Source organism: Lepus europaeus, chromosome 19 (assembly GCF_033115175.1).
Source record: "Lepus europaeus isolate LE1 chromosome 19, mLepTim1.pri, whole genome shotgun sequence".
Lineage (NCBI taxonomy): Eukaryota > Metazoa > Chordata > Mammalia > Lagomorpha > Leporidae > Lepus > Lepus europaeus.
The window spans coordinates 5,809,175-5,832,147 of record NC_084845.1 but is presented as its reverse complement, the minus strand read 5'-3'; the positions used below and the strand labels follow the sequence as shown (position 1 = coordinate 5,832,147).

The 22,973-nt window shown below is 60.5% G+C and overlaps 1 long non-coding RNA gene and 1 other non-coding gene across 4 annotated transcripts; both read right to left on the bottom strand.

Annotated features, from left to right (window-relative positions):
* Positions 1-773: 773 nt before the first annotated feature.
* Positions 774-8,512, bottom strand: LOC133747515 (uncharacterized). Of its 3 annotated transcripts, none has more exons than XR_009864394.1 (3): positions 8,435-8,512; positions 7,514-7,557; positions 774-7,366 (listed from the first exon to the last, which is right to left on the bottom strand). It is a non-coding gene; the product is annotated as an uncharacterized LOC133747515 (long non-coding RNA). The 3 variants fall into 3 exon arrangements; XR_009864395.1 differs by lacking the exon at positions 8,435-8,512 and adding an exon at positions 7,821-8,400; XR_009864393.1 differs by lacking the exon at positions 8,435-8,512 and having other exon boundaries at positions 7,514-8,400.
* On the bottom strand, positions 8,075-8,164 carry LOC133748917 (small nucleolar RNA SNORD88). Its single transcript, XR_009864523.1, has one exon. It is a non-coding gene; the product is annotated as a small nucleolar RNA SNORD88 (small nucleolar RNA).
* Positions 8,513-22,973: the final 14,461 nt, after the last annotated feature.

The window sequence follows — 22,973 nt, the reverse complement described above, 5'->3', positions numbered from 1 at the left end:
GTAACAGCCACATGGGGCCCACCAGCCATCAGGGTCCCTGGCCAGGCCCCCAGCCCTCAGTACGCCTCACCCAGCCGTCCCACCCCTGGTGCCAGGCGGCCACCGACTGGGCTGCCGCACCCCTGGCCCGGTCAGGGCTTCCTGCCTGTAGGGTTGCCAGGGCCCATGGGGGAGCGAAGGGACCCCATGAGCATGGGGATGTAGGGGCTGGCAGTGGGTGGCGCCAAGCCCACGCTGATGTACCTCAGTGCCCACCAGACAGGGCCAGGGGAGGCCTGGCTGCCCCTCCCCAGCCTGTGGACCGGGTGTGGCAGACACTAACACACAAACCAGAAACCTCTCCAGATACCAGACTTTACTAAGAGGCAGTCCTGGGCCAGGCTGCGGTACTCCAGGCACCTGCCCACTGGGCACGGGGACGGACATTCCCGCGGGGCCTTGAACCCGGCCCCGGCTATGGTCGCACCGTCACAGCGCCCGGGCAGCTGCAGGGGGCGCTGGGGCATGGCACCGCAGTGCCTGTCAGCGATGGCCCGGGTCTCCTCGGGGCTGCCAGCACCACCCGCCCGGCTCTCGAGGCAGCATGGGGGCCCCAAGCTCGGAGTGATGGCCCTGGTGCTCTCATGGCGCGGGATGCAGCAGGGGTCTCGGGAGCGCGCTCGGAGCTGCGGGTGAGAGGGGCACACCCCCACCCTGCACCCCCAGGTGCCCGGCCCACAGGGTAATCAACCAGGACACGGGGAGAGCAGACCTGCATGGAGACCAAGACAGCGTTCTGACCAAGGTCTACTTTATTGGAGGCGGCGGCGGCGGCTCACATAGTACCAGGACAGTGAGGGCAAGCAGGGCTCATCTTACAACACAGCTCCAAGGAACGGTTCACAGGAGTCTTCAACATTTGACAAAGGGAGTTACCACGGGGCCTCGAGGCTCCCAGATGTGCTTATCACGTGAGGTCAGGAGAGCACTGCAGCTGGCCGCTGGCCGGCCAAGTGCCAACATCAGTGAGCTGTCCAAATGACCTTTCTAGTGATCCCTCCTCACCACAGCTGAAGGTGAATCTCAACAGAGGCCTAGACAGGGAAACCAGCACAGTGGCTCCCAATGTCTCCCCCTTTGTATATAGCAAATGAGGTTACATGTCCTCAGTGCTATACCGCTACGTTTTTGTGAGCGGTGCTGTTTATTTTATAATGAAGCCAACGGTGGTGCCTGTCTTAGGTCGTGGGTTCCACCTGCACATTCTTACCCGTCATCAGAATCCATCGTCGTCGATGAATCCCTGTCTTAGGTTGATATGTGCGGCAACCCATCTTACCCGTCATTGACTACCCACTGTCTGAGCTTCTGGGGGACTTCCAAGGCCTAGTTAGAACACACGAAACACCTGCCGACAGGACAGGCTGTGAGGAGGCTCACGAGGAAGATTACAATCCCCACAAACAGCTCTTTAAGCCAGGAGAATTTTGGCAGCCAAGATGTAAGCCAATTGAATAAGCTTTCGGACCCTTTGTCTTGAGCAAAGCGAGAAGCAAGATCTGTGAGTTTCTGGATTTCAATAGAAATACCATGGGAGTTATCACTAAGGTTAAAACACAGATTTTTGTGATGTAACAAGAGAAGATAATCAATGGCTGCAGGATTATCTAGAATACCTTGTCGTAATACTTGTTGTTCTTCATTTAAGGATAGGGCAGTTGAAGAATGAAGAATATTTTTTACCATGGCACATGCAAGTTTTATAAGCACCTACAGCTAGACCAGGAATCCCTACCAAGGAAAAGGTCAGAGCATCTACTTCTATTTTTGACAATAAATGTGCTTCATCATTGCAGGATTGGTCTAAAAAGAGTTCCCTATGTTGTCTAAGTGTAATATTCTTATAATCCAACATCTCAGGAGAAGGAAGAAATAGTTAGGCTGTTGAGGCAACAATGGGTCCCATCAGAAATGTTAGCAGAGAAATAATTAAAAGTAAAATTACCGCAGGAGAAAAACCAACCTTCCGGTAACAGAACATGTCCAGTCCCGTAAGCTCTCGAGTCTTAGTACACTGTAGCCCATTACCTAACTTCTTGCATTTTGTGATATAGTTTTTTGTCACTGCACAAGTGTCATTTTTTAACACAGCTACCCGAGGCGTCATTAACTGAATCATGTCCTTAGGTAATGTATAAGGTGCAGTTCCCCAACTGTACGAGTCCACACAAGAAAGTCTTGTTCGGGAATTGTGAGAAGAAGGTAAGATTTTTAATCTCTTCGGCTGGATGACAAAACGGGTAGCAAACAGGATCCCAAGATAGTTCCCAGTGCACATCCTGCTGGAGGCAGACATCATCTGATCCTGCAATATTTGCAAGTCACATCCAGATAGTATCATGTTTCAGGGGAGCACCACGATTGATCGCAAGACTGGAGAGGAGGATGGATTTCCATCTTCTCTGCGGTGGATTTAAACGCTATCAGGAAAAACGGCGGAGCCTTCATGGTACCTGAAAAGAGGAGAGTAACCTCAGGAACAAGGGCTTTTCCTGGGTCTGTCGGTTAAGATAATTATGGAGTGAAAAACCCATTAGAGTGTAAGAGCACTGTCAGGAAGGTGTTTGACCCTCTCCCCCATATTAGTACGGGGTCAGGACCATCCCACTGCGACATGAGAGGATCCTTCCACATTACTGTGGACTGTGGATGCCAGAAACGATCAGCTGCAGATTTACCAGTCGTCTAGGGTTAGAAAATTCAACACAAATAGGGCGTGGTGCAGAACATTTTTTTGGTGCCCCTATTGAAGGCTAAAAGGTTTGTGTCAAGTTTTGGAAGCATGTTTTAAGTGTCTGATGGGCGCGCTCAACTAAGCCTTGTCCTTGAGGGTTACATGGAATTCCAGCGATATGTTTAATCTGGAGTTGTTTACGGAAGTACTGAAAAATGTTGCCAGTATATCCAGGGCCGTTATCCGTTTTAATGACTTCAGGCCTTCCCATGACTGCTATACAGCTGAGCACATGGGCAATAACGTTTTTAGAGGCTTCACCAGTGTGAGCAGAGGCAAAAAGGAATCCGCCGAAGTGTCGATGGTGACATGAAGGTGAGACTGCCGAAGGTGGGAACACGAGTGATGTCCATCTGCCATAACTCGTTTGGAACCAGTCCTCGCGGGCTGACCCCCAAATGGGGCACAGGTATTAGAGTAACACAACTGTGACACTGACAATTGGTCACACTTGTTCTCGAGTAATTTTAAAGAGAAGGCGAAGGGTTTGGGCATTAATGTGGTGTAGAGAATGGGCTTCCTTGGCCTGAGCAAGTGAACTGATTTCAGCCAAAAATGTTAACTGAGTGGCTTGATCTACAATCTCATTGCCTTCGGCTAAAGGGCCAGGGAGAAGGGAGTGAGCACGAATGTGACCCACAAAAAAGGGGGCATTTCTAGCTTGAATATAGTGTTGTGTTAAGGAAAACAGGTGAGGCATTGGTAGTTGGTTTAATATAAGGCACTGTCTCGAGCAATGGTATGGATTGGGCAATTTAGGCACTATCAGTGTATAAGTTAAAAGGGGAAGAAGGGAAACTGAGCAAAAACCTGTAAACCAGCGAACAATTCTACCAATTCGGCAGAACAATAGGAGACTTTACAGAGGTAACCTCGCCATTGATAGTATCCGGCACAACTATTTTATCTGGGTCCTTACCAAACATTTTTCTGCTATGTTCTCTTCCCATCTGATGATTCTAGCCACCCATGTAGTGTAGGGTGTCAAAACCTCGGCAGGTGCAGCAAGTAAATGCACCCAGTAAAGGGGTCCTTTTTGCCAAAGAACTCCAGTGGGTGAAGAACTAGTGGCACATACAACAAACTGCCAAGGCTGCTTATAATCCATGAAGGTCATTTGTTGATTGCCCAAAAACAATATGGAGTTTTTAATTGGATTTTATCGGGTGCTATTTGAAGGCCTGCGTCCATTAAGGCTTTTGTAAGTTGTTGAGAAAAACAAAGAAGGCTGTCAGTATCTGGGCTAGCAAGTAAAATATCGTCCATGTGATGGATTATGTTGAATCTAAATGGGTCTATAATCTGGGCAACGAATTTTTGGCATAATGTGGGGCTGTTGGCCATCCCTTGAGGCAAGACCTTCCATTGGAATCTGGGCATAGGACCTTTAACATTTATTACTGGTAGGCTGAATGCAAAATATTGGCGATCTTCTGGGTGAAGAACCAATCCTTTAAATCAATGACTATAACAAAAATTGGGGTATTCCAAGAAGCGGTTGGTTCTATGTGACCGACAGCGAGCTGTTCCTGTACTAACGCTGTGGCTGCGGTCAGTTTTTCAGATGTTAAGAGGCCACTGATCAATCCACATGGGCTCTGTTCTTGTCCAAGAGATTTGATCTGCATGGCATACAGGCACGTCAATGGCCGCTAAGGAAGATTTTCATAGCCAATACTGGTGCAACCTGTTTTGACTTTAATTCTAACGAGAGCCATGCGTCCTTGGCCTGGGCGGTACCCTTGGTTAAGCATCTGCTGAGTATTCATTCATTTGGGCTGCACATAGTAAGTCTCATCTGAGAAAGAATCTGCCCCGTAGATTCACAGGCAGGCCAGTGACCACACAGGGTTGTGCCGTGCCTTTGTTTCCCTCTTCATCTCCCCATGAAATTACCTCAGAACTTTGGAGAGGATTAGCAGTTTGGCCTACTCCTTTTAAATGAGTTAAGGAGGGATCAAGGGGCCAAGCTGAGGGCCAGCCCTTACTAGAAATAACAGTAGCATCTGCTCCCGCATCGACAAGACCCTCAAAGGTTTTTCCATCCAGTTTGAGTTTTAGTAAAGGCCTTTTTTCTGTGATTTGTTGTACCCAATAGGCATCTGAAGAACTAAAATTGAGAGCCTCTTTGGTTTCTGTGGCTGGGGTCATTATTAAGAAGAGGTAGCAATACTAACTGGGCTATCAGCTGTCCCAGGAGGGTAGTTCTAGGTCCCTGGGAGGCAGTAGCCACTATTTTAATTCCCCAGTATAATCACTACCAATAATGCCTGGAGAAACATGAAGACCTTGAATGGCGGAGCTCCCACGTCCTAGGATTAAGCCAAACATTTTTGAGGGTAAAGGGTCAAAAACTCCAGTGGAAAGGATTTGAGTTCCGGTGTCAGGGGTTAATGTTGAGTGGGAGGTGGCACAGAGGTCCACTCCGCACTTCCTGTTATTGCCCGCATGAGGGAGGCTACACCTGGAGGGTTGGAGATTGGGGGACAAACCTGACAGCCCCAGGGTTCGATCCCATTGTTGGCTTGGGGCCCTGGGGTGGGCCCCTCGTCAAGTTTCCCTTCTTCCGAGGCAATGGATTTCCCTGGTTATCAGTTTTTGATCTGCACTCAGAGGCCCAATGTTTTCCTCTCTTGCACCGAGGGCAGAGGGAAGGTGGGGTCGGCCGTTTCATTTTAGGAGCTGAGCACCCCTTTTGGAAGTGGCCGGGCTGTTTACAGTTAAAACACGTCCCCGTTTTTGGTCTCTGAGTGGAATCTTTGAAAGCAGTGCCGACAGCCAAGCCTATATTATGGGAAACTGGGTCGACATCTGCACAAAGCCTGATATAATCTGCAAGGGTCTTGTTGCGGCCATGAGGGTGCAGTACGGCCCGACAGGCAGAATTGGCATTTTCGAAGGCTAGATATCTGACAAGCTCACTATCCGTTTCCGCAGGCCCTATGAACCGTTCTGCAGCTTCATTGAGCCGTCTCACAAAATCACCGAATGGTTCCTGAGCCCCCTGGCGGATTGTAGAAATGGAGGAAATAGCCGAGCCCTGGGAGGGGAGGACATTCCATGCCTGGCGGGCCGCAAGTTGAATTTGTGCAAGTAACCCAGGATGGAAAGCCGCCTGCTTGTCGTTTGAATTGTATGGTCTCTGTCCCAACAGCTTCCTTAAATTGGACTGGCCGCCCGCAGAGGCATTGCGGTTGGCAATGTCTCGGCATCTCTCGGTGTAGTCTGCTTTCCACAGAAGGTACTGGCCTCTGCTGAGCGAGGCTTTGGCAAGCATTTCCCAGTCGTGAATCGTGAGCCAGTCCTCACTCAGGGATTCCAGAAGGGACAGGGTAAAGTGGGCAGTGGGCCCATACAGAGAGACCGCGCTCTTTAACTCCTTTACACACTTCCACTTTAGCCGACGGTAACTTGGCTTCTGAAGAATCAAGGGGTTATTCCCATCTTCCTCATCTGAAGAGTCTTCACGCTCGCTGCTCTCAGGACTCTCCTCCTCTCTGGAGGAGCTTTTAGACCGCACCCGAGACCTAGCTACTGTTTTTGTTTGTGATGAGTCATCAGGTGAGCGGCTCACTCCCAAATCTAGCTCCCTGAGTTGTTTGAGCAAGTCTGACTTTTCCCTCTTAACCTGAAGCAAGGTTTTTAAGGCTTGAGCTTCTCTCGTGAGTTTAAAAATAGCTCGGCGGGTGAGATCGAAAGAGTCATCTGTGGAGGCTGCGGCAAGTGCAGGGGCAAAAAAGGGAGGGGGATTTGCATAATGTGGAGGGAGGGCCACGCTTGGCGGCCAGGCAGCGCAGCTCGTCGGTTAACTGTGCCTCACCCTCAGGAGCTGGCATACCATCGCCAGGGTCACTTGCTTTCATCCCTGATACAACGGGAAAGATGGATCCTGGTTTTTTAATATCCCCTTCCGTATCCCTCGGCGGCATGGAGATGGAAACAGAGGGACAGGGGGATGGATTAGGCGGCTTAGAGAGAGAACTCTGACTCCCCTTACATTGTGTCCTAAGAAAGGATTCGCCATCCTCTACGACCTTTGAGGCGTCAGTTCGAAGATGGCGAACCTGGAGGATATTATTTATAAGATTCCAGTAAGAAAAGGCTTGAACAGGAACCTTTTCCGGACCAAAGGTGTGATAACAATCTTTAAGACATTCCCCTACCCGTTGCCATCTCTCATCATCTATGGCTCCTTCTTGCGGAAACCAAGGACAAACATCTTCTAAGAATATAAAAAAATCTATAGGATCCTTTTTCTTAACCCTTGCTCCTCCCGTCCTGAGTGAGGCTTTTAGCCCTCTTACAAACAATTCTTGTTTAGTGAGTGTGTGCTCCATCACTGCCTCGCTCGTCTTACCTTCTTGGCCTGCGCTGGGCGGGTCAGGACGCGGTGGCCACTATGCAGGTCTTCACTCGCCTTCTTCGGGCCCGTAGCACAGACGGTGGTGGCTGGTACGAGGCAGGGCGGCGACCTCAATGAAGCAGCTGGCTCTTCCAGCGACGTTCAGCTCAATTCCCGTTCCTCGAGGCCCACGTTGGGCGCCACCTGCCCCAGCGCGCGGGGCAATCAACTAGGACACAGGGAGGGCAGACCTGCACGGAGACCAGGACAGCGTTCTGACCAAGGTCTACTTCACTGGAGGCGGCGGCTCATATAGCACCAGGCAAGGCCGTGACAGTGAGGGCGCGCAGGGCTCATCGCGGGGCCGCGTCCCAGCCCCGCCCCCGCCCCTTTCTTACCTGGGGTGGCACGGGCGGCCCGGCTGCGGCGTCTGCGGGAACCCCTGTGGCAGATGGGGGGGGGGGGTCAGTGGGGCGCGGGCAGCCAGGGTCCCCGGGCCCACCACGTGTTCAGCGATGGCCAGAGCCCGGTGCCGGCCATCGGGGGTCCCCGGCGGGCAGTGACCCCGCTGTGCGAGGGGAGGGGCCCTGGGGAGCAGCTTCCGGCCCGTGGTGCGGGGTCGCTGTCCCAGGAGTCCCAGAGGCCCCGCTTCGGACCCAGGTTAGGCCGTGGACCACGGCCCAAGTGCTGGGCCCCGCCACCTACGGGAGCCCCGGATGTTGCTCCTGGCCTTGGCCCGGCCGTGGTGGCCGGCTGCGAAGCGAACCAGCGGATGGAACGTCTTTTTGTCTGCCTCTCCTCTTCATCACAAATATTTAAAAATAAAGTTAAAATCAAAATCATCCCCGGCGGCCTCTGCTCTCCGGCTCCCACATGGCCATCCCCGCTGGGGCCCCGGAGAGCAGCTCCCCACCCACGAGATGGGAGCGCACTGCAGGTCCCGGGCTCAACTCCCGCCGAGGCTCCTCAGACCCCCGGGTGTCAAAGGTCCCGGGGCGCACGGTGTCCTCACGGGGATCGGAGCCCAGTGCTAGGCATCACGGGAGCCTCGGCGGCAAGGCCCCGCGGCACCCGCGCTCGGGGGCTCCAAGCAGTGCACCTCCCGCTAACTCTTTCAAATAAATTAAGAACAAAACCCCTGGGTGTTAGACCCCTTCCGGGTCCCCCACCTCACGGGCAAGATGGCGCGGCCCGGCTGGAGGCCAACTGCACGCTCGCCGCAGCGCCACCTTCCCCGCAGGGAACCCACCCCACACCCGACCAGGCTCGCGCCGGCCCCCAGGGAAGAGTCCCCCTTCACGTCAGCCCCTGCCCCTTACCTCACACGACCGGGACGCCCCCGGCCACGCGCTCCTATTTAACAGCGCGGGCCGCTCGCAAAGCCCCCCGGCGCCATCTTGGGTTCCGCCCGGGGCGTCCAGTTCGCACGCCTGTGCACGAAACGCAGCCCTGGTGCTTGGGGACGGGAATAAAGCCTGTTATTTGGAGAATCTTCCAGAGCAGAAGAGGAGATATTCTCTATGTAGACGAAATAAAAAGGATCTGAGGGATATCCGGGATGGTCGTTCTGTCAGGCGTGTCAGGCAAGTCTGAGGACAGCACCAAGGGCGAGGCGGGACGAGAAAGGACCCCCCGGTGGGCGGGGCAAGAAGGAGGCCGCGGAGGAGGGCTGACGCTGAGAGGCGCGAAGCGGAAGGGGCGGGGCCAGGGAGGAGATTGACAGGGGTCGTCCTGGTCAGGCGGCCGGACTCCGGAGCTGCGGGAGGAGGGGCCTGGGCGCCAGGGCTTCTGGCCCCGAGAAGGAACTCGACTTGGGGGCCCCCCCCCGGGTTAGATGGTACAGGGAGTGCGCCAGCATGTGGGACTCTCGGTCTCTCAAATAAGTGCATTAAGGGTGAAGCTGCTTCCCGCCCCAGTAGCTCCCGCCAGTGGGTCATCTCACTCACAGTGGCCAAGGAGTCTTTTATACGCACTTTTATTTGTGATGTAGGCAGGGAGGTAGCCGAGGCGGGGCTGAGGCCAGCCAGGGCCCCGCCCACCCTCCAAAGCCCCGCCCCTCCAAAGCCACGCCCATTTCCTGAATATCCAACATGGCGGCAGGCCCCGCCTACCCGCCCAGTCCCCCCTGGCCCCTTCCTTGGGCATCCAACATGGCGGCAGGCCCCGCCCACCCGCCCCGCGCGTGTCCTTGAGCCTCACTTCCCATCATGCACCGGACGCCATGACACTTTCCAGGGGCATCCCCGCGTGCGCTGCCGCTCCGCCCCAAACTCCGCCCTCTTGAAATATTTAATTAGGCTCTGTCCCGGGCACCGCCCCCAGCCTATTAAAGTCGGGTCCTGCGGGTCCCCGCGTGCGCCCCGCCCCCTCCTCACCGCGTTTTGGGGGTTCCCCTGGGTTTTAAGTGGTCTTCATGGGGTGAGGAGACCCCCAGCGGGAACGTCTCGGTTTGCAGTTCATGGCTGACTCCGTGTCACCCCAGAGAGAGCCAAGTTCTCCCTGTGTCCCCGGGGTCCCCAAGGCCCCCTCGTGAGCTGCGCCAGTGCCCCGGCCTTCCCGGACCCCGGCACCCCGGCGCCCTGCTGCCTCCGAGGGGCGCCCCCTGGCAGGGGCTCCGCGCCCTGCGCCCCCTCGCCAGAGCCAGGGAGGCCCGGCGTGCCCGGCGGACGCGCAGCCCCTGGAGGACCTGGGCGGTCCCTGCCGCGGCCTTGGCGCGGGCACACGACCTGTAATTCCTGCGGAGAGAGCGCCTGCCCGTCCCGGGCTCGAGTCTTAGCCCCGTGCCCGCTTACAGAAGCTTCCGAGCCCAGGTAGGTCCCGCGCCTGTGCCCCGGGGGCCAGCGATCCGTGGCCCCGTGACCGGCAGGGGCGGGGCTGGGGGGCGAGGGTCGGGGTCTTTGTTCTGAGCTCTGTCCTCGGGGCTCAGCCCTTGTCGCCTTCTGCAGGTAGCCCCGGACCATTATCCAAAGGCGGCGGCACAGAACAGCCTTGTGCTGGGGGCTCCGGGGGCGGGGTGCAGGGGTGCGGGGGTGTGGACGTGGCTCAGGAATCCTTGGGGACTGCACAGGCACAGGATAAATCCCCAAGGACTTGGGGTGGGGAGCCAGCTATTCAGCAAGCACTGATTGAGCGCCGTCTGCATGCTGCAGAGACCAGGGGTCCAGCTCTTTGCTGACCTTAACCTCTGAGTCCCTCCCCTTCGGCCCGAGGCTGGCCCAGGGCAGGATGGCGGCTCCACAGAGGGTATCCAAGGCCCTGAACTAAATACAAGACTGTTCTGCACACACAAACAAACAAAACCAGAGGTTATTTAAAAATACAGGTTGTTAATCTGGGCCGAGGGTATCAGAGGGGACTGAAAATGGACCGGGTCTGGGGTGGGGTAGGAGCAAGAAGCCGCACCGCAGGTGCTTGTCCAGGAGCCTTGAGAGCCCACACAGGGTCCTGGTCTTAAATCCAGATGGCCTGCAGTGCCAGAATGGACCAGAAATTCTTGTAATTCAAGTAGGACAGGAGACCTGGTGAGGAAGAGGGAAGAAGCGGGGGAGGCAGAGTTCCTGAGACCAGCCCAGACCTGGGTCCTGTCCCCAGGCCTACCCCAGACCCCAGACCCAGGGGCAGCAGTCCAAGCTCAACTCCATCTCCCCTCCCCCTTCTGCATCCCCTCCCTGTCTCCCACCTCAGGCCCGCCCTGCCCAGTCCTGTCCCCAGCGCCCCCACCCCAGGCTCTGTCCCCCCAGCGCCCCCACCCCAGGCTCTGTCCCCCCAGTGCCCCCACCCCAGGCTCTGTCCCCCCAGCTCCCCACCCCAGGCTCTGTCACCCAATGCCCCCACCCCAGGCTCTGTCCCCCCAGCGCCCCACCCCAGGTTCTGTCCCCCCAGTGCCCCACCCCAGGCTCTGTCCCCCCAGCCCCCCACCCCAGGCTCTGTCCCCCCCAGTGCCCCACCCCAGGTTCTGTCCCCTCAGCTCCCCCACCCCAGGCTCTGTCCCCCCAGCGTCCCACCCCAGGCTCTGTCCCCCCAGTGCCCCACCCCAGGCTCTGTCCCCACCAGCTCCCCACCCCAGGTTCTGTCCCCTCAGCTCCCCCACCCCAGGCTCTGTCCCCCCAATGCCCCCACCCCAGGCTCTGTCCCCCCAGTGCCCCCACCACAGGCTCTGTTCCCACCAGCTCCCCACCCCAGGCTCTGTCCCCCCCCAGCGCCCCCACCCCAGGCTCTGTCCCCCCAGTGCCCCACCCCAGGTTCTGTCCCCTCAGCTCCCCCACCCCAGGCTCTGTCCCCCCCAGTGCCCCACCCCAGGCTCTGTCCCCCCAGCGCCCCCACCCCAGGCTCTGTCCCCCCAGTGCCCCACCCCAGGCTCTGTCCCCCCACAGTGTCCCCACCCCAGGTTCTGTCCCCCCCCAGCCCCCCCACCCCAGGCTCTGTCCCCCCAGCTCCCCCACCCCAGGCTCTGTCCCCCCAGCTCCCCCACCCCAGGCTCTGTCCCCCCAGCACCCCCACCCCAGGCTCTGTCCCCCCAATGCCCCCACCCCGGGCTCTGTTCCCACCAGCTCCCCACCCCAGGCCCTGTCCCCTCAGCTCCCCCACCCCAGGCCCTGTCCCCCCAGCGCCTCACCCCAGGCTCTGTCCCCCCAGCTCCCCCACCCCAGGCTCTGTCCCCCCAGCTCCCCCACCCCAGGCTCTGTCCCCCCCAGTGCCCCAACCCAGGCTCTGTCCCCCCAGCGCCCCACCCCAGGCTCTGTCCCCCCAGCGCCTCACCCCAGGCTCTGTCCCCCCAGTGCCCCACCCCAGGCTCTGTCCCCCCCAGTGTCCCCACCCCAGGTTCTGTCCCCCCAGCTCCCCCACCCCAGGCTCTGTCCCCCCAGCACCCCCACCCCAGGCTCTGTCCCCCCAGCTCCCCGACCCCAGGCTCTGACCCCCCAGCTCCCCCACCCCAGGCTCTGTCCCCTCAGCTCCCCCACCCCAGGCTCTGTCCCCCCAATGCCCCCACCCCAGGCTCTGTTCCCACCAACTCCCCACCCCAGGCCCTGTCCCCCCCAGCCCCCCCACCCCAGGCCCTGTCCCCTCAGCTCCCCCACCCCAGGCTCTGTCCCCCCCAGTGTCCCCACCCCAGGTTCTGTCCCCCCAGCGCCCCCACCCCAGGCTCTGTCCCCCCCAGTGTCCCCACCCCAGGCTCTGTCCCCCCAGCTCCCCCACCCCAGGCCCTGTCCCCCCAGCGCCTCACCCCAGGCTCTGTCCCCCCAGCTCCCCCACCCCAGGCTCTGTCCCCCCAGCTCCCCCACCCCAGGCTCTGTCCCCCCCAGTGCCCCAACCCAGGCTCTGTCCCCCCAGCGCCCCACCCCAGGCTCTGTCCCCCCAGCGCCTCACCCCAGGCTCTGTCCCCCCAGTGCCCCACCCCAGGCTCTGTCCCCCCCAGTGTCCCCACCCCAGGTTCTGTCCCCCCAGCTCCCCCACCCCAGGCTCTGTCCCCCCCAGTGTCCCCACCCCAGGCTCTGTCCCCCCAGCACCCCCACCCCAGGCTCTGTCCCCCCAGCTCCCCGACCCCAGGCTCTGACCCCCCAGCTCCCCCACCCCAGGCTCTGTCCCCTCAGCTCCCCCACCCCAGGCTCTGTCCCCCCAATGCCCCCACCCCAGGCTCTGTTCCCACCAGCTCCCCACCCCAGGCCCTGTCCCCCCCAGCCCCCCCACCCCAGGCCCTGTCCCCTCAGCTCCCCCACCCCAGGCTCTGTCCCCCCCAGTGTCCCCACCCCAGGTTCTGTCCCCCCAGCGCCCCCACCCCAGGCTCTGTCCCCCCCAGTGTCCCCACCCCAGGCTCTGTCCCCCCAGCTCCCCCACCCCAGGCCCTGTCCCCCCAGCGCCTCACCCCAGGCTCTGTCCCCCCAGCTCCCCCACCCCAGGCTCTGTCCCCCCAGTGCCCCACCCCAGGCTCTGTCCCCCCCAGTGTCCCCACCCCAGGTTCTGTCCCCCCAGCGCCCCCACCCGAGGCTCTGTCCCCCCCAGTGTCCCCACCCCAGGCTCTGTCCCCCCAGCTCCCCCACCCCAGGCCCTGTCCCCCCAGCGCCTCACCCCAGGCTCTGTCCCCCCAGCTCCCCCACCCCAGGCCCTGTCCCCCCAGCGCCTCACCCCAGGCTCTGTCCCCCCAGCTCCCCCACCCCAGGCTCTGTCCCCCCAGTGCCCCACCCCAGGCTCTGTCCCCCCAATGCCCCCACCCCAGGCTCTGTCCCCCCAGTGCCCCACCCCAGGCTCTGTCCCCCCAATGCCCCCACCCCAGGGTCTGTCCCCACCAGCTCCCCACCCCAGGTTCTGTTCCCTCAGCTCCACCACCCCAGGCCCTGTCCCCTCAGCTCCCCCACCCCAGGCCCTGTCCCCCCAGCGCCTCACCCCAGGCTCTGTCCCCCCATCGCCCCCACCCCAGGTTCTGTCCGCCCAGCTCCCCCACCCCAGGCTCTGTCCCCCCAGCGCCCCCACCCCAGGCTCTGTCCCCTCAGCTCCCCCACCCCCGGCTCTGTCCCCCCAGTGCCCCCACCCCAGGCTCTGTCCCCTCAGCTCCCCCACCCCGGCTCTGTCTCCACCAGCTCCCCACCCCAGGCTCTGTCCCCTCAGCTCCCCCACCCCGGCTCTGTCCCCTCAGCTCCCCCACCCCAGGCTCTGTCCCCCCAATGCCCCCACCCCAGGCTCTGTCCCCCCAATGCCCCCACCCCAGGCTCTGTTCCCACCAGCTCCCCACCCCAGGCTCTGTCCCCCCCAGCCCCCCCCACCCCAGGCTCTGTCCCCTCAGCTCCCCCACCCCAGGCTCTGTCCCCACCAGCTCCCCACCCCAGGCTCTGTCCCCCCCAGCCCCCCCCACACCAGGCTCTGTCCCCTCAGCTCCCCCACCCCAGGCTCTGTCCCCACCAGCTCCTCACCCCAGGTTCTGTCCCCTCAGCTCCCCCACCCCAGGCCCTGTCCCCCCAGCGCCTCACCCCAGGTTCTGTCCCCCCAGCTCCCCCACCCCAGCTCTGTCCCCTCAGCGCCCCCACCCCAGCTCTGTCCCCTCAGCGCCCCCACCCCAGGCTCTGTCCCCCCAGCGCCTCACCCCAGGCTCTGTCCCCCCAGCGCCTCACCCCAGGCTCTGTCCCCCCAGCGCCCCCACCCCAGGCTCTGTCCCCCCCAGTGCCCCAACCCAGGCTCTGTCCCCCCAGCGCCTCACCCCAGGCTCTGTCCCCCCAGCGCCCCCACCCCAGGCTCTGTCCCCCCAGCGCCCCCACCCCAGGCCCTGTCCCCCCAGCTCCCCCACCCCAGGCTCTGTCCCCCCAGCGCCCCCACCCCAGGCTCTGTCCACCCCAGGCTCTGTCCCCCCAGCGCCCCCACCCCAGGCTCTGTCCCCCCAGCGCCCCCACCCCAGGCCCTGTCCCCCCAGCACCAGACCCCAGCCTGACCGGTCATCAGGAAGGAGAAGACGCCCATCCAGGCCAGGTAGAAGCTGACCCCCAGCTTGTAGGTCATGCCTTCCTGCAGGAACTTGCTGGCCTGCAGCAGGTAGAACAGGACGCCCAGGACGATGCTGGTCCCTGCGCGGACGCGAGTGCGCCGTCAGCCTCGGCGTCCCCCCTCCTCACCCTCCCGGCCCCGTACCCCTGCTCAGAGTTGGGAAAGAGGCTGCAGCACGCTGGAAGCACGAGTCTCCGCCTTTAGCCAGGGAGGGTGGCATCGGAAACCGCCACGGGCTTTGGGGCCTCCAGAGCTCCGCCCCTCAGCCCAGGGCGGCCAGTTTGTCTCGCTGGACCTAGAGTGGGCACAACGGTGGGACCCACATCCAGTAGGGGTGCTGAGGAGGCGCTGAGGCTGGCGCGGTTCCTGTAGCGACATTTATGTCCAGTCCTGCATTCGGGGCTTCTGTTTTAGATGGTTTTTCACCCTTTGTATCCTATATTTAGATAATAAGAGCTCCTATACAAACAGGATAAGTGCCAGTTACAAAGAATCGAGAAGTCCTGGCCGGCGCCGTGGCTTAACAGGCAAATCCTCCACCTTGTGGCGCTGGCACACCGGGTTCTAGTCCCGGTTGGGGCGCCGGATTCTATCCTGGTTGCCCCTCTTCCAGTCCAGCTCTCTGCTGTGGCCCGGGAAGGCAGTGGAGGATGGCTCAAGTCCTTGGGCCCTGCACCCGCATGGGAGACCAGGAGAAGCACCTGGCTCCTGGCTTCGGATCAGCGAGATGCGCCGGCCGCAGCAGCCATTGGAGGGTGAACCAGCGGCAAAAAGGAAGACCTTTCTCTCTGTCTCTCTCTCTCACTATCCACTCTGCCTGTCAAAAAAAAAAAAAAAAAAAAAAAGAAAGAAAGAAAGAAAGAAAGAATCGAGAAGTCCAATGTTCTCGATTCCTGGCCTTAGCTCTCACTCTCCAGAAATGCTTTGCAACTGGAGGTTGGGAGGAGTTGTCCCAAGGGACAGGAACACAGCATTCCCCAGCTCCAAACTAGCCGCTCCAGCTGTTTAAAAGTGCGGTTTGGCGTGCCCATGGAGAGCGGAACTGTTCCACTCAGTGTGTGAATCCTGGGTTATGTGGCTGGGGGTGGAGAGATGATCCCGGTCAGGACTGGTGCAAATTAAACAGCTCCCCGCGAGAACTGGCACTTTTCAACTCGGTCCTCGTGACAACGCCGCGTGCTGGGAAGTTTTATCCCCACCCTACAGATGACAGAACTGTGGCTCAGAAGGATCAGGCAGCTTGGACAAGACTCAGAGCGGCTGGTGGTGGGGAGACAGGACTTGGAGTGGCGTTGGCTTCTGAGTAGACGCTGAAGTTGAAGGGCTGGGACTGAGGTTGGGGCCAATGTTGGGGGCTGGGGGGTATTGGGTATAGGTAAGCACGCAGCTGGGGATGGGGGGGTTGGTCTGAGAAGGCAGAGATGGGCTGGCATGAAGCTTGAGGTTAAAGTTCAAGTGTTAGAGACAGGCTGAACTTGAAACAAATGTTGAGCGTGACTAGGAATGAGGTCAAGTCCGGGCTTGAGATTTGTGCACGGCTTGGAGACCATAATGCGGATGGCTTGGAGGCTGGCAAGAAGATGGAGCACTTGAGAGATGGGCCGGGCGTCAGGGAGGGGGTGTGGCCGAGGGTGAGGCTGGCTGGTGGTGTTGCTGGAGCCCTGGCTGAGTTGGAGACTGACATTTGTCGCTGGGAGGAGGTGGGATTGGGATGAGGAAGGGACTGGAATGTGATGGGGTGGGGGGGTCTCCTGGCCGGCCCTGGTTCCCGAGGCGGGCAGCGTGGGCTCGCACCTGTCAGGATGCTGCTGACGAACATGGAGAAGTCGAGCACAGGCAGGTTGGAGGTGGTGAAGAAGATGGTGCTGACTAGAGTGATGAAGAGGCAGAGGCTGCTGATGCTGGAGAAGACGATGAAGGCCCAGGCGAGGTCCAGCAAATCTGGAGGGGGCAGGGCCCTGGGGTCTGAGCACGGCGGGAGGGCCGCCAGCCAGCCTGGGGGCGTCTCTCCCTCCCTCCCCACTGCCCCAAACAGCTGTTGGTTCTCGTTATAAGAAAATTGAGGTTGGGACCCCCGGAATATCGATGTCGTGGGGCGTGAGGTGGGCAGCGGGGACCGCGTGGGGACAGGAGACGAGGGGAGATGTGTTGGGACCCCGGGAATGGATGTCGATGCCGTGGGGCGTGAGGTGGGCAGCGGGGACCGTGTGGGGACAGGAGACAAGGGGAGATGTGTTGGGACCCCGGGAATGGATGTTGATGCTGTGGGGCGTGAGGTGGGCAGCGGGGACTGCGTGGGGACAGGAGACAAGGGGAGATGTGTTGGGACCCCGGGAATGGATGTTGATGCTGTGGGGCGTGAGGTGGGCAGCGGGGACCGCGTGGGGACAGGAGACAAGGGGAGATGTGTTGGGACCCTGGGAATGGATGTTGATGCTGTGGGGCGTGAGGTGGGCAGCGGGGACTGCGTGGGGACAGGAGACAAGGGGAGATGTGTTGGGACCCCCGGAATGGATGTTGATGCTGTGGGGCGTGAGGTGGGCAGCAGGGACCGCGTGGGGACAGGAGACAAGGGGAGATGTGTTGGGACCCCGGGAATGGATGTTGATGCTGTGGGGCGTGAGGTGGGCAGTGGGGACTTCCCAGGGCAGCGGGGACCGCATGGGGACCAGAGACGAGGGTACAGGAGGCTTGGGGACAGGAGGTGCGGAGACAGGAGGCTTGGGGACAGGAGGCGCGGGGACAGGAGCGCGGGGAGATGTGTCCCAGAGCACAGAGCCCGGCGTCAGCCTTACAGGCATTCTGGTCATACTCGTGCAGGCAGGAGATGTCGGGACAGCGGACGAAGATGAAGGTGTCGATGGGGATGGTCTGGGGGCCGGCGGGATCCCCGGGGGGCCTCAGTGGCACCTGGAAGTGCAGCCAGGGCTGGCCCAGGGAGATGAGGTTGATGACCAGCAAGCCGGCCAGCGTCAGGACCAGGCTCACGTAGCGGGTGATCTTCTTGGCCTCGTGCAGCAGCCGCCAGCATATGGGCAGCAGGGATTGGTGGCTGCCCTTCTGGAACCTGCCGGCCGCAGACGGTCCACCGTGTCGGCGGCTCCGGGACCCGCCGCCTACCCAGCCACCCTGGTCCCGCCTTCCGACCCCAGCCACCTCCGCACGCCCTCTGTCTTCCATATCCCCCCCACCCGGGTCTCTGCCTGTGCCCTGCCCCACAGGCCCCAAACCCTGCCACCCCTCTCCTTTCTGATGCAATGGCTTCCGGGTCCCCACCCCTGGCTGCTGCTGTGGTCCGAGCTCTGCCTACAGCTTGGCTCCCTGTCTCTCACCGGGAAGAAAGGTCGCCAATGGAGGTGACCGAGGTGAAGCTGTGGGTGCCTTCGAGGTTGCCGTGCTCCAGCTGAGCCTGCTCGGCCTCCTCGAGGCTGTCCAGGGAGTCACAGATGACAGACTCAATGCTGCTGATGCTGGCCTCGGGGCTGTGGGTGATGGACGGGGGCACCTCGATGCTGCACCGTGCGGACGACAGGCTCTGCTTCCTAATCTGGGCGGTCATGTAGTTCTGCACGTTGACCGAACTGCCTTGGAGGGCGGGGTCCATGTTGGCCAGCATGCTAGAGGTTTGCGAACTGAAGCTGCGACTTTGCAAAGCTGAGGCATCTTGGATGCTGACCCGGCGAGGGCTCCCAGGGGGAGGAGGCTCCTGGATGCTGACCCGGCGGGGGCTCCCTGGGGGAGGAGGCTCCTGGATGCTGACCCGGTGGGGGCTCCCAGGGGGAAGAGGCTCCTGGATGCTGACCCGGCGGGGGCTCCCAGGGGGAGGAGGCTCCTGGATGCTGACCCGGCGGGGGCTCCCAGGGGGAGGAGGCTCCTGGATGCTGACCCGGCGGGGGGTCCCGGAGGGAGAAGGCTCCTGGATGCTGACCCGGTGAGGGGTCCCGGAGGGAGAAGGCTCCTGGATGCTGACCCGGCGGGGGGTCCCGGAGGGAGAAGGCTCCTGGATACTGACCCGGCGGGGGGTCCCAGAGGGAGAAGGCTCCTGGATGCTGAGCCTGTGAAGGTTCACATATGGGGGAGGCTCTTGGATGCTGACCCGGCGGGGGGTCCCGGAGGGAGAAGGCTCCTGGATACTGACCCGGCGGGGGCTGCCGGAGGGAAGAGGCTCCTGGATGCTGACCCGGCGGATTCTGAGAGCTGGGGACAGCTCTTGGCTGTTGACTTGGGAGGTGTTTGCTATGGGGGAAGGTCCCCGGATGCTGGCCCGACGTCCCTGGATGATGGGCGTGGGGTCGTGGGCACTGAGCCGGCGGATATAGATGACCGGGGGAGAGTCATGGCTCTCGGCCTGGGTGCTGTTGCGAGCTGCTGGCTGAGCATCCAGGGGGTCAGGCTGAGGCTTCTGGGACATGGGGAGGTGCAGGGCGGGGCCAGTCCTCGGATGGTCTCAGCACCCCCCTTTCGGCCACCTCATGGCGACCTGGAGGCTGGTCAGCTTCTCTCTGGGTCAGTTCTGCTCCTTGCCGTTGGTGTCTTGGTTGCTCTGCTGTGGCCACAGGCAGGGCCCAGGGATTCAGCCTGGCCTGCCCCTGGGAGCCGGGGATTCCATGACAGTTGGAGGGGCTTCCAGGATATTGGCCATGGCCTCAGACTCCCCCAGTCCCCTGCGTGAGTGACACGGGGGCTGGGGCTGGGTCAGGGAGGGCTCAGCGTGGGATCTGGGCAGGGTCAGGATCCGGTGAGGAAGGGGTCACACTGGTCAGGGATGGGCCGGGGCAAACCCAGGGTGGAATCAGGGGGTGAGGGCAGGGTCGGGGGAGGGGCAGGGCTCAGGGCTGGGTCAGCAGCAGCTCTGGGACGCACTCTGTTTTGGGGGGATCTGAGAGCTGAATGTGTGATTTCCTCTTCCCACCTGCTCCCCGCCCCCACCCCTTCCTGTGTCCTTTTCTGAATCCGTTTCACCCCTTTATTCCTTTCTCAGTTTCATGTCTTGTCCCCTGTCTTCCTCCTCTGTCTGTCTCCCTTCACCCTTCCCTGGGGTCTCCAGGGCCCCGGGCTCGAAGACTCTCGCTGAGGCTCGAGTTGGGGAGGAAGACTGTGCCGCAGCCGCCAGGGCAGGGCCGGTGTGGCGCAGTGGGTTAGGTGGCCACTTGTGGCACCAGCATCCCCTACCAGAGTGCTGGTTGGAGCCCTGGCTGCTCTGCTTCTCACCCGGCTCCCTGCTAAGGCACTGGGGAGGCAGCAGTGATGGCCCGTGTGCCTGGCTCCCTGCACCCGCGTGGGAGACCTGGAGGGAGTTCCCGGCTTTTAGCTTCAGTCTGGCTCAGCCATCTTGGAGAGTGAACCAGCAGGTAGAAAATCATGCGCTCTCTCTCTCTCTCTCTCTCTCTCCCTCCCTCCCCTCTCCCTTTCAAATAAATTTAAAAAAAATCTCAAAGAGCGTTTAGCAGGGGTGCAGGAACCCCAAGTTGGCCGTGCAAGCTCTCCCGTGGATGAGGGGTGACGACCTTTCAAATAACGACCCCCATCCTTTCTTTTGGCTTTTGCCAGGGTCTTTACAAAAAAAGCACGCATAGGTTTTAGGTCCTTACTTACGTGAATAGCCATGTTACTGCATTTTTAGCAGCATTGCATCCCGTAGACCCTAGGACACCACCCTGGTCGATGCTGTGATCTTTAAACCACGGCACAGTGACTTTAAGATGCTCCTGATTGGGTTGGGTGCTGTGGCACTGCTGCCTGGGACACCCTAATACCATTATCAGAGTGCCTGTCTGAGCCCTGGCTACTCTGCTCTTTTTTTTTTTTTTTAAGATTTATTTATTTGAAAGTCAGAGTTACACAGAAAGGTAAGGAGAGGCAGAGAGAGAGAGAGAGAGAGAGAGAGAGAGAGAGAGGTCTTCCATCCGCTGGTTCACTCCCTAATTAGCCACAATGGCAAGAGCTGTGCTGATCCAAAGCCCGGAGCCAGGAGCTTCTTCCAGGTCTCCCACGCGGGTGCAGGGGCCCAAGAACTTGGGCCATCTTCTACTGCTTTCCCAGGCCATAGCAGAGAGCTGGATCAGAAGTGGAGCAGCTGGGACTCGAACTGGCACCCATATGGGATGCAGGTGGCGGCTTTACCTGCTACACCACAGGGCAGGCTCCTGCTCTGCTTCTGATCCAGCTTCCTGCCAGTGCACCTGGGAGGTGGCAGGTGATGGCTCAGGTACTTGGGCATCTGCCACCCACATGGGAGGCGTAGATGGAGTTCCTGGCTCCTGGTTTTGGCCTGACCTTGGCTATTGTGGGCATTTGGGGAGGGAACCAGCAGATAGAAGATCTCTTTCTCATCTCTCTTACTCTGCCTCTCAAGTAGATGAAAATAAACATTTAAAAAAAGATGCTACAGAGTATGTGATGCAGCCCCCAGCTTCAGAGGTGTTGAAATGTGCAAAGTGTGCATTTTAGAATCAGGGAGGTGAGGAATTCCATTGAGGATTAGTTGCGATTTGTTTGGTGATCCAAATGATTAAAAAATTATTTCTCTCACACGTGAACCTTGATGCTGCGGTCTGGGCTCCCTCTTTTTCCTACACTGTCCCTGGCCTGCACAGCTCCCTCCTCCACACACACTGGGCAGGAACCACCCTGTGGCCCACACTCGGTCCTAGGGCCACTGAGCTGCAAGGGAAGCTGGGAGATGTCGTCTCTGTTCCGGGCGTGCCGGGCCCAGGTAGCAAGTTCAGCCTCTGCTCTGCCGCCTGGCGTTTGGCCCTCGTGTGCTTCCGACCGATCCCCTCCTGTTGGACATTAAGATTACCGTAGCTCTCGGGACTCCACGGCTGGTGCTCTCATTCCAGCCCTCGGAACGGGGCCCCTGTGCAGGATTGCTCCGTGCGTGCTCATTGAATGAATGAACTGCTTTATGGCCCCACCCACCCACCCTTTCACTCATTCATTCCTCCTTTTGCTAATCAAATGTACCGGGCAATGGAGATGCAGTGGGAAGACAAACGGATTTGTTGCCTGCCCTCGTGTTGGTTTGTTGAGGCAGATTGGTAGGAAAACAGTAATAATAAAGTTAGATAATTGGCCACGAGTGTGCAGTCTGCAGCGTGGGGGGGCTAGCTGAGCTAGGCCTGGCAGGGGGTGGTGCCATGGCGCAAGGAGATGTGGAGGAAGTGACCCTGGAGTTGACAGGGGCAGGCTGGGCTAAGGGGGAGGGGAGTGTCCCACACCAAAGGACAAGGCTGTCCTGAGGAGGAGGGCCCTTGCTTGTGGGAGGGACCCTGTGGAGTCTTGGGTGTGGCTGCGGGTGAGAGGTCAGAGGGGGAGGGTGTGAGACGGCACTGGGAAGGGGGACAGGGTCCCAGGCACCTGCAGGTGTGGTGTGAACCACTCAGGTCTTCTTTGGGCCCCAGGGGCCTTGCCCTCATGAACACACTTGGGAACCTCTGCTGTAGTGACCCATACCCTGGACTGGGATATGGGGACGGGGTGGGCGGGGGTAAGGGGATGAGGCTGGGGGCCAGGATGGAACTGGGGTTTGGGGGATGGAGATCAGAGGATGGGATTGTAATAGGCCAGGCAAGCAGGCTTGGGTTAGGAAAGGGTTACGGGGCGGGGGTGGGGGGAGGGCTTGTGTCTACATTAAAGTTGGAGGTGGGAATGAGTTAGGAAAGGGTTACGGGGCGGGGGGCTTGCGTCTACATTAAGGCGAGAGGTGGGAATGAGGTCACAGCTGCAGGTGGGGATGGCTGGGTCAAGGGTGGTGCCGGGGGTGGAGTCAAAGCCGGGGTCGGGACAGGAGCACAGGTGCGCAGGGGGCTGTGGTTTGGGTGGGAGGTCCAGGTAGAGAAGCGGGCAGTGTCTGTGGCTGGGGAAGGAGACGAGGGTGCAGTGAGGGGTGGAGAGAGACCCCGGCCCCCAGACGTCTGTTCTTCCCCAGCGGACCTTGTCTCTACCTGGGAGGAGGACCGCAAGTTCATCCTGCGGGGCTGGTCTCTTGTCTTCAGCATCCTGGCGGCTCTGATGATGCTGAGCATGGTGGACGGGCGCGTGGCCTACCTGCAGGGCTCCTACACGGGCTACGTGGGCTTCTGGACGGACTGCAGGAGACACAAGTGTGCCATCCAGGGCCAAGTCACCGGTGAGCGGGAGCGGGGCCGGGCCGGGGCCCTCTGGGTGCTCCCGGGGTGAGGGAGTGGGGCTGGGCCGGGGCCCTCTGGGTGCCCTGGGGTGAGGGAGCGGGGCCGGGCCGGGGCCCTCTGGGTGCCCTAGGGTGAGGGAGTGGGAGTGGGGCCGGGGTCCTCTGGGTGCCCTGGGGTGAGGGAGTGGGAGTGGGGCCGGGAGTCCTCTGGGTGCTCCCAGGGTGAGGGAGTAGGGCCGGGGCCCTCTGGGTGCCCT